Source organism: Acanthopagrus latus, chromosome 19, assembly GCF_904848185.1.
Source record: "Acanthopagrus latus isolate v.2019 chromosome 19, fAcaLat1.1, whole genome shotgun sequence".
Classification (NCBI taxonomy): Eukaryota; Metazoa; Chordata; class Actinopteri; order Spariformes; family Sparidae; genus Acanthopagrus; species Acanthopagrus latus.
In genome coordinates, this window is record NC_051057.1 from 15750612 (window position 1) to 15760552 (window position 9941).

Consider the following 9941-nt stretch of genomic DNA (forward strand, 5'->3'; position numbering starts at 1 on the left):
GTAACTTGATTCCTTTCTTATTTTTTCTTATTTCATCTAAATAACGAGTGTATTTGGTTTTATTAAGAGTGATGTTGTGTGAGTTTCCTGATGTGTTGACATGGTTACAGACTAATACATCATCTTTTTTTAAAATGTTTTTTTTTCTGTAACTTTATCAGAGTAACAGTAACTTTTTTTTATACATAACATCGCCTTACGTATTCTGTTCCTACCAAAGTGAAACAGTAAATGTAGCATCGTCTGGCCATTCACACGTTTTGACAGGCCAATAACAATGAAAGTGTTCTGATTACGAACTAAGAATAACCTCAAAACTTGGTTCAGATGAATGCCTGACTCGGACATCAAGATTTTTCTGACTGTGTACACAAAACTGTCGTGCCCACATTCACTTCCACTTGCAGTTTTTATACGACCTGCCTATTGCAATTTCCTCCGACGGAGGTCCTGAAGGGAGTCGACCGTTTTCTGTCTCTGTGTAGGACCATAAATCATGACTCTGAGTCCTGATGACTGTGCAACTGTGGTCACAGTCTCCACAGTCGAGGTTTGTCTCCAGCCATCCTGTCACTGAGTAATATCCGACTCAACGCCACAACATTCAGAAGGAGAGGCCTGGCGGTGTGTGAAATCTGCTGGTGTGGTCTTAGCAAGGTGCAGTGTTACAGTGGTCGTCCTGTTCAGGCCAAATGATGAAACAGTTTCGTTTTTTTATTCTTGGAAACAGGAAGTCTTCGGTGCGAAAGTGTGGAAATCTTTGTGACCCCTGTTTCACTCATCGGGTCTGTGGCCGATTAGCTTAGCTAACTGCACCCTGCCTCCACTTTCAAACAATCTTCTCGTCTTTCTCTCACCAAGAAAACTGATATTTTTGAAAATATCAAACTCATCCTTTAAAAGCACTATATGCAATTTCTGCCATTAGGGTGATCAATCAAGACAAAACAAAACAAAACAAAAGACAGAATCACATTGGAGAGCTTTGAGATTAAAATACTTTTTAACTTTCAGGATTGACAAGTGTTTTTTCCTCCTCACTCCTATTTATCAACCTGACTGCAGCAGCGATCCACAGTGGTGACCTCTGCTGGCGGACGTTGGATTTTTCTAATGTTGAGTGGAGCTGGCAGAGAAATGAATTTACTGAATGATCCTGATGTTACAGAGAGGAGAGGGGGAAACACAGAGAGAGAACCAGAGTCTCTGGTGAGTTTAGTGAGAGTTGACCTGGTTGCAAAGACACAAACACCCTCGACTGCTGCAGTCACTCGCTAGTTTACGACTCAAATACATTAATCTAATCTGACTTGGAAATCTATCAGACGTGACTCAGACTCAAATGTTCACGGATGATGTGATGTTTTAACATCGTATTTATGTTATGTTTACTCCCCTTTGCTGAATTCCTTCCTCACTCTCTGGCTCTCTCAGATGTTACAGCGGGAGGCGAACAAAGAAAACTCACCGTTAACCATGAGGAAACTTGTGGATTTCTCTGGGTTTGAACATTGTTGGAAACTTTTGGGAGAACACGAGTGCACAACTCAATCTGAGACACTTTAACGCAGAACTCTTACATATTTTACTTTAAAGATAACAAGCTCACATGATTTCAGAACTGTTTTGATGTTATGCTGAGCTGACAACAAAATAAATATTCCATGATCACACAAACACGAGTTTTGACAGCTCTCTGCATCGAGATCACAGAAAATATTATTTATGTTGAGATCCTGAAACAAACTGTTCTGTTGACAGGGAAAAGAAAACATCATTACGTCGTCCTCTGTAGTCAGGTTGATTATTGTTGCTGTTTTTACGCAGATGACCCGTCAATCAAAGAAGCATCTTTCAAACTTCTTACAGAGGAACAACAAATTAACTGGATTCATGTGCGTTTCCTCTCTTTAATATATCGCCCATCTTCTCCTGTATGACGACGACGGGCCAGGATAGAATTAAAAGTGAAAATCAGATGTGTTGATTTGTAAATGTCACTGATTACATCTTCAGAAATCCTAGAATATGAATCACTTGACTCTTTTTTTTAGGCAGCAGCAATGGTTTTGGCTCCACTATGTTTCCCCTCCATGGGCTGATGGAGTGTATTTATATTGAATTAAAAAACCAGGCTGCATGTGTGTGTGTGTGTGTGTGTGTGTGTTGGGAGAAGGGAGGGGTGTGTCAGCCGGCGCAGTGCTGCTGCTGCTGACTTTAGCCAGAGCCGATAAGCACCAGCTGCTACTGAGCGTTCACATTACTGTAATCAAGCCCTGTTGGCAGCGGATACGCTGTTCCTCTCCACCTCTAGCCTTCGTGCCATGCTTCAGGATTATCTTACATTACTAGAAAGGGCGCTGTCAGAGATGACCGGCTTAAATAAAAAACTTTGAGGTGAGCAGATTTTTTTTTTTTTGCACATGGGGGTTATTAATTATCAATGCACTCGTTTTCCAAAAGGCAGGGTCATTTTATTTTCCTGGCTGGTTTGTGTGAAAAGGAGATAAGCATATCTCCCCCAGAGCATCAAGAGAGGTTGAAGTTTGAGTTGCAGAAGTATCTCCTGTGTGAGGATGCGTTTCCTTTGCAGTGCACGCCCTTCTCCAGCATCACTGACCTATTACTCTGCAGGGCGTGTCACATGAGAAATGAATGACTACAGCTGCAGTCTTCTCTGCAATATCCGCACTAAAAAAAGGCACTAAACAAGTCTTCATTCCTTCTTTTTTTTTTTTTTTTTTTAACTGAGATTTAACAGCGTCACTTTTCACAATAATTCACACCGTCTGCAGCTGTTACCGAATAAAAGAACCAAGGTTGTTTTCCTTTTCGTTCCTAGTTGGCCTTATCTCTCTTTGACTGATAAAATAAAGATGTACTTGGCAGAAAAAAAAACAACTTCCCAATGTCAAGATCATTTTAACATACTCACACCCCAACGCGTAACACACACACACACACACGGTTGATCTGAGCCTGCAGGTGGTGCAGTAGCATCAGCTTTGGCTCGCAGCTCTGTCTGTCAGCCTCTCCCTGACTGGAAGAGGAGCTGCTGACTGGAACACATTTCCTCTGCAGAGGGAAAACACTTATTCAGCTCTTGTGGGAGAGCCCCGTCTCTGGGGTTAGCGGGGCCGAGGAGTATCTCTCCACGGCTGCTGCAGACACCAGCATCCTGTGCTCATCGCTCCTCAGAGCGCCGCTGTTTGAAGACCATGTATTGGCGTTCTGTTTAAATGAGGCTGAATCTATTAATCTGCCGGCTCCTGATGATGCTGTTTCTTTTAGCTCACGTTTCGTAAATGTAATGCATTTGACATTGTTACAAGCCCGGGTTGGTCGTCTCCTCTTCTAATCTGTCAAACCAATAAATTTCCAGCGTGACTATTTCAGAGGGAGATCTCTGTCAGTGTGTGCGAGCAGCCTCAGTGTGATGGTAACCAACTGAGCCAAGCTGCAGGGTGGACGACCTCTGGTCTTTACAGCCTGGCAACACCCTTACACCTTCAGAGCGTATCACGCCCCCCCTCCCCTGCTTTCTCTCCTCCTTTTCCTCTTTTACAAGAACCACCACCACCACCACCGCCAACCCTCACCCACGCCTGCTACTCTGCATGAATAATGCAGGGGGCCTCCTCGATCGTCGCTACCAACATGCCACGGCATGTTTTATTCACACCAAAGTCAGACAGATCTCCCCTTCGCCGCTGCCCAGATCCTCGAGCCGCCCGATGGCCTCGAAGACATCAGCGTCAGCTCGGCGCGTCCGCTCGCTCGGTCTCTCCTTGACCCACACATCCCTGCAGGGGAGAGCGACCACACTTTTATAATGGAAGTGCGGAGCAGCAGGTAAATATTTGAATTTAATTCCGCACGCTGTGTCACGTTCCTGCTGAAAATAAAACGCTGCTCATTCAGTCGTCCCCTTTTCCGTTCCATTTAGCTGATGTCTCTTTGGTGTGCGCTTGTGCCTTTTCAAGGTGGCAGTGAAATAAAAATAATGTAGGAAAAAAACCCCAACTTTCTTTTTAAGTAAAATATTTCTATGAGACGGTGAATTGGTACCACTTCTTACTGTGTCACTGATATAAAGCGTTTGGAGGTTGTTACTAATTAGCCTTACTTATGTTCAATAAATAATTTACAGATACCACAGAGACCCATTATAAGTCATTACTGAGAGATAATTTGGTTGTTAAGTTGTAAAAAATCCCCTCTGACTAATTGGACTGTGTGACCTCTGACCTCCTGGAAAAGAAGCTGCAGTTGTTCATCCATTTATACAACTTATCAGAGGCAAGTTCCAGCTTTTAATGATTCATATTTACCAAGAGTTTTGGAATCAGTCCAGTAGATTGCCACAACAGTAATAATTACCACAACGTAATCCTTGCGGCAACCACAGCTGACAAAGTTGATCAAAGTGTCTGACAACTGTTAAGATCCTTGTCTCGCTCACGGAGAAGTCTCGCTCTGAAATCTCGTCATTGGCGAGTTGTTGCAGGAAGACGATGGTGGAAACGTGAGTCAGAGCTGGAGAGAGAGGAGTTGCAAGTCAGAGTTTATTTCCGAATTCACGGCCGAGTAACTCATTTTGACCGTCGACTGCTGATGAGGCTACAACAACTCACCTGTGAGATTTCAGAGCAAGACTCAAATACCTGCTTTGGTCGCCATGACCGTGGATGTAGATGGTCTGACTTCCCCTGAAACACAGCCAGTTATGAACACCACAAAAATGGTATCTGTGGTTTGCAGGAAGATGAATTAGTAACAGTATTTCCTGGCGTACGGCTGACTCAACCGGCTCCAAAACTTTGGTAAGGATGAATCATTTGCACACCAAAACATGTAAATATATATATATATATATATATATATATATATATATATATATATATATATATATATATATATATATATATATATATATATATATATATATATAAGATTTAACTCTGCAATGAATAACAAATGCCAGCAAAAAGGGGATTTTGCACAGCCTGTTCTATAAAGCATTCACCAGTCAAATGTGATCTGGGACCAGCTAATCCCTCCAGTCATATACAACACAAAAAAAGGCCTGCGCTACAATATCAGGTGTGAGTTTACGCATAAACAAAAGACGCTGGAATTTAAAAACCCATCCGGCTCCTCGTGCTTCCTGTTCCGACAGCTCAGGTGAGGCAGGTGCTTCGCTCTGAGTCCTTTTGTTTTCACGTTAAGTCCCCGAAATGAACTGATCCAAATCTTCTGCTGCACGAACACACTCGCTCATATTCACGTTTCGCTCCACTGCGTTTTTTGCGTCACAACAAACGAGTGTTTACCTGGACCGTTGTGCTGAAGGTGAGACGTTTCCCCGTCCCCAACTGTTTTGTGTATCATTTGGACATGCATGCACACATGAGTAACCACCAGCGTTTCTGTTTTGAAAACAACACGCTTCCCGTACTCTGACAGACGGTGTTGCCACATCAGAGTTTTTCACCCTTATCTGACAGGCCGATCACCTCGGCTCATTATCCTACGGCGCGGTCCGAGAGGCGGCTGTGGTCACGCGTTACCAACCCTCCATGGCCACGTCGCGCGGCAGTGACAGGATTTTGACGATCCATTAGTCACTCTACGGGACTCGTGTCTCCGCTACTTTCTGAAGTACTTGATTTATTATTCATTTGTGTACAGTCATTAACGGGAAGGTGCTTTTCTGAGCAGGTTTGATCACATTTCATCCCAAGACATTCAGCTCCAACGGACTGCAACTAAGTAACTGAGTTAACCTCCGCCACCTCTGAAACAGGTTCAACGGCGAGGACTCAGACTCCGTGTCTGCTTTCACCCACAATAATATCTTGCATCATCCCGTCTCTCCTTTGTATGCGTCTCGCAAAAACGATCCCTCACCCCTGAGTGGCGAAACGTCCAGCGTCCAGATGGTCCGCCATGGCAGCCTCTTCATCCTTGGAAGCATTTAGAAAGTGCTAAAATTGGCTGTTACCAGGCACACATACTGTTGCATTATTTCTCTTAGCAAAAAAAAAAGGAAAAAAAAGCACTTTATCCTCTTCAAATCGTGAAAGTTAAGCCTCATTGTGTTATTTTTAATTGTCCGATTATGTTCAGCTCAGCAGAGTTAATGGAATCTTTTCAAAAGTTTCCTCCTGTCAGCCTGGTGTGACCCCTTCCTGATCAACTTACAGATAATGTTCTGTTTTGTTTTGCAACAAAGACTACCATCACAATATAGGCGTACTGTAAATAACATATGATTTCCTGCTGATAACTGACGTGTACAACTGGGTCAAAGGCAAGAAGTCATGTTTATGTTTTGGCCTGTTTTTACTCCATATTCCTCATCATCCACCTCCTTTGTGATAAGTTTAGATTCAGTCTGGAAAATTATGATTCGTCTTAAATAAAATGATCAATGCTATCACATGCAGTCTCACATATAGGTAACTGGTGGCAGGATATATTCAATTAGCCTATGACATTTACACAACCTCCATGAGGATGGATACTGGGTAATCATTTAATTTGAAAACACAAAAACAAAACATTAGGCCAACTGAACTAGAGAATAACACACACTTTGTGTTGTATTACTCCATGTTGAAGCGCTGGGTGCTGGATGCTAAAGTTTAAGCTAATGTTAGCAGCTCTGTCAGACTCTGCTTGTTCCATTTGGTTTAGTTAATATCATTTGCAAAAAATACCACATCTTAAATGCGTTTTTTAAATTTTTCATGTGTAAAATACTAGGACTAGCATGCTTTACATTGCAATACAAAAATAATGCAGTTCCTCATGTACCATCACCTAGTAAGCGTGCTAAATTTAGCCTCGTTTACATGATTTTAAGCTTTTCAAATTGCATGCTTAAAGGCCAATTTCGCATGGTACATGAAATCCTTCCAAATAGGCGTACCGCCTATAAAAAGGTGACGTAGCAAACCAAGCTAATCAAGTAGCGTTACCGTGAAAAACTTACCAAAAGTAAGTTAACATTTTAATTTGTTACAATGATGACAAAGACCACGCGACGATGGGTTCTACCCCCCACAAAAAGTTAAAGGCAACCCTAGCTACAGGTTTTTAATAAGTCAGCCTGAAACAATAAAAAGTAATCTGCCAACAGTGTTTTCAACAAACACATGGAGACAACGTTAGCTTAACTGGCTAGCTAGAGCTGATAAAACCTGCTTGCAACGGTTGTCAAACCGACGGCTGTCAGCTACAAAACGAGAAGCGTGGTTTTGTCTGAAATTAATTAAAATTAAAGTTCTAAGAATTTTGATGGCAAAACTTCACTGAAAACTATGCAACAATGGAAAGCTTGACCAACGTAGCAACGGCGCTGACTTCTCTAAATTCAGACTAGCTGAGAAGAGACACAAAGCTACATCTTGGTGACGAGGTAAAGAAGGAATTTATTCTTTTAATAGATGATAATAACTGCCAATAATCGTGACAAAACATTGTTCTCTTGATTGTTTTTCTTCCGTAGCCGCTGCAGCGAGAGGACACGGTGTTGTAAAACGAGACGGCATAACATTTTGTTGTCTTTAACTGCACACCAGACACCGTGTGACAGCCTCGTCTGAAGGCCCTTGAAGCGCCCGTTTATGTCTAACATGCCTCATTTTATGGATTGTGGATGCTGAGATGCCCTTTGGACCCAACAAGGAGCCTCCTGGGAGTCTCAGAATCTGCTCCCGTCCCGAGTTTAGTAAATACAGCCTGAAAACAGATGTCGCTGCTCAGATAGCTATCAGGAGGAAGGACGGTGGGCCCAGTGGAGCGATTCTGGCCCGCAGAAGTCATGTTCTGCGGTGGAGGAGCGACCGAGCACATCATTGAGCGCTCAACTTGACCCCCTCGGTGAGTTATAGTGTGGAGGTGGTCTGGTCTGTGGGGAGGCCCTACTCAGATCGCTTTACATCCCACGCTACCTGCGGCGCTCCAGACACCGCAGGGTAGCTCTGTTTGTAGGTGTTAATATTACCGTCGAGGGAGCGCTTCAAAGTGAAAAACATTTCTGCCTGGGCTGAAGTCGACGCTGTGTTTCTCACGTGCTAAATTCATAAATAAAAAAATAAAAAAGGAAGCTGCTGTACATCAAGCTCTTTTCCTTTTCTTTCCCTGTGTGAAAGTGTTCCCATCATTCACTCAAGGCTTACTTAAACCAGCAGAGTGGAGATGAAAGCTTGAGCATTCGAGTACCTCCGAAGGTCCTTTGATGCCCGACCATGAAGTATGGCTTAGAGCTTTTAGCATTCCTGACTCTGGAAATCAGTCCAGAATGTTTTTTTTCTTTGTTTAGGTTTTTTTTTTTTTTTTGTCTCTGAGAGCAGGAGGTCCTCACGGTGAACGGTTTCCCTGAATTGAATGTATGTTGTTAGACTGTTGAACCGAAATGCACTGAGTCAGGTACCTCCGCGGCCACAGTCTGTCTAATCTCCCCACGCAACGCGCTGGGATATCTGCTGTGCAACTGCAAAAAAACAAAAAAAACAACAACAACAAAAAACCGTTGTGGAGCGTTACGGGTGAAATAGATGCAGAAGGGGTCGTTTGTGATAATGCACAGCAGTTTGTGCATTGTTTGCTCCAGATACAGCGCTATCGTTCTATTTTGAGCGCAGCTGTCTATTAGCTGAGTGCCTGTAAGCCAGTTTTTCTGCGCTCAGCTCTTTGTGTCAAGTCTGCGGAGATTTGGGTAATGGCTTCCGCTCAGCTTAAGGAACGGCTCTGAGTGCGCAGACAGACTTCATCTCTTTTCCTCAACAGGCTTTCCTCATCAAAAAAAAAAAGCTGAGTCCCAGAGGCTGCTCTCTCCGCCGCCTGCTCCGGCCCTCCTGGTCTCAGCTGTTCAGGCTCTGGAGAGCATCGCGCCCACTCAGCTGTCTGTTCCCGTCCTGAACACCAACCCACCCCCTTCCCCTTCCCCTCCCCTCGCCCCTCTGCTAACCACCGGCAGTATAACCCCCACTAGAATTGACAGCATCTGTCAGTGTCACTCATTCAGCAGCTTTCTGATGTTTGACCTTTTGAGAGGAGAATGTGCCAGAACTGTAAGCAGTGTTTGTTTTATTGTTATTCTCCGCTGCTCCTCTGCTATTACAGAACAAGACTTAACATGGGACAATATGAGAGTGCATGAGGAGATGAATTACCTGCAGCATCACTTCTCATTGACACAGAAACACCGGACAGAAGCAGCCAGGAGCTTCACGACGCTGACGCGTAAGATCGCGCCTTCGCTTTTTTTATTAGAGGCCCTGAGTGATCTGCAGGCTCTGTTCCCCTCGCGGGGGAAGTCGTTTGTCAAAGACAGATCCCCTCAGGAGCTCCGCTGGATTTAGGGGTTTCCTCCGCTGTTCATGGGGCACATTTCTCAGAATTACACTCATTCATGATGAGTGAAAGCATCCAGTGGAAAAAAAAGAGGTGCCTCTCGCCTCCATTCAGCAGCCCAGGCCCCTAATCTCTGCTGGGACGGCCCACAATGAGAAAGGAAGGCTGGGACTCACATCAAGGACCGGCCTCTGTATTAAAGGCACAGTGACAATAGATAACATTTCATGGTGTAACATCGTCTGCCTCATCTGTGTGTGTGCTGTGAGGAACTTTTAAAAACACTCCAAATGACTCAGATGTCTTTAAACCACACTCACTCTTCACACAGAAGTAATTACTGTATCATCACGACTGCATGTGTCATTTCTGCCAGATTTATGGTTTTCAATGATACATGTTTGTGTTACTTTTAAACACAATCTATACTAATGACAACATGCACTAGCTTATGTTTTGCCAGTAAGTGATGCTATTTACATACAATACTGCAGCACAAACACGTGTGTGGACCCAAACCTTGGAGTCATCTTGTTTAACATCTTCAGTTAAGCTATATGATGTTTACACTGACTGAC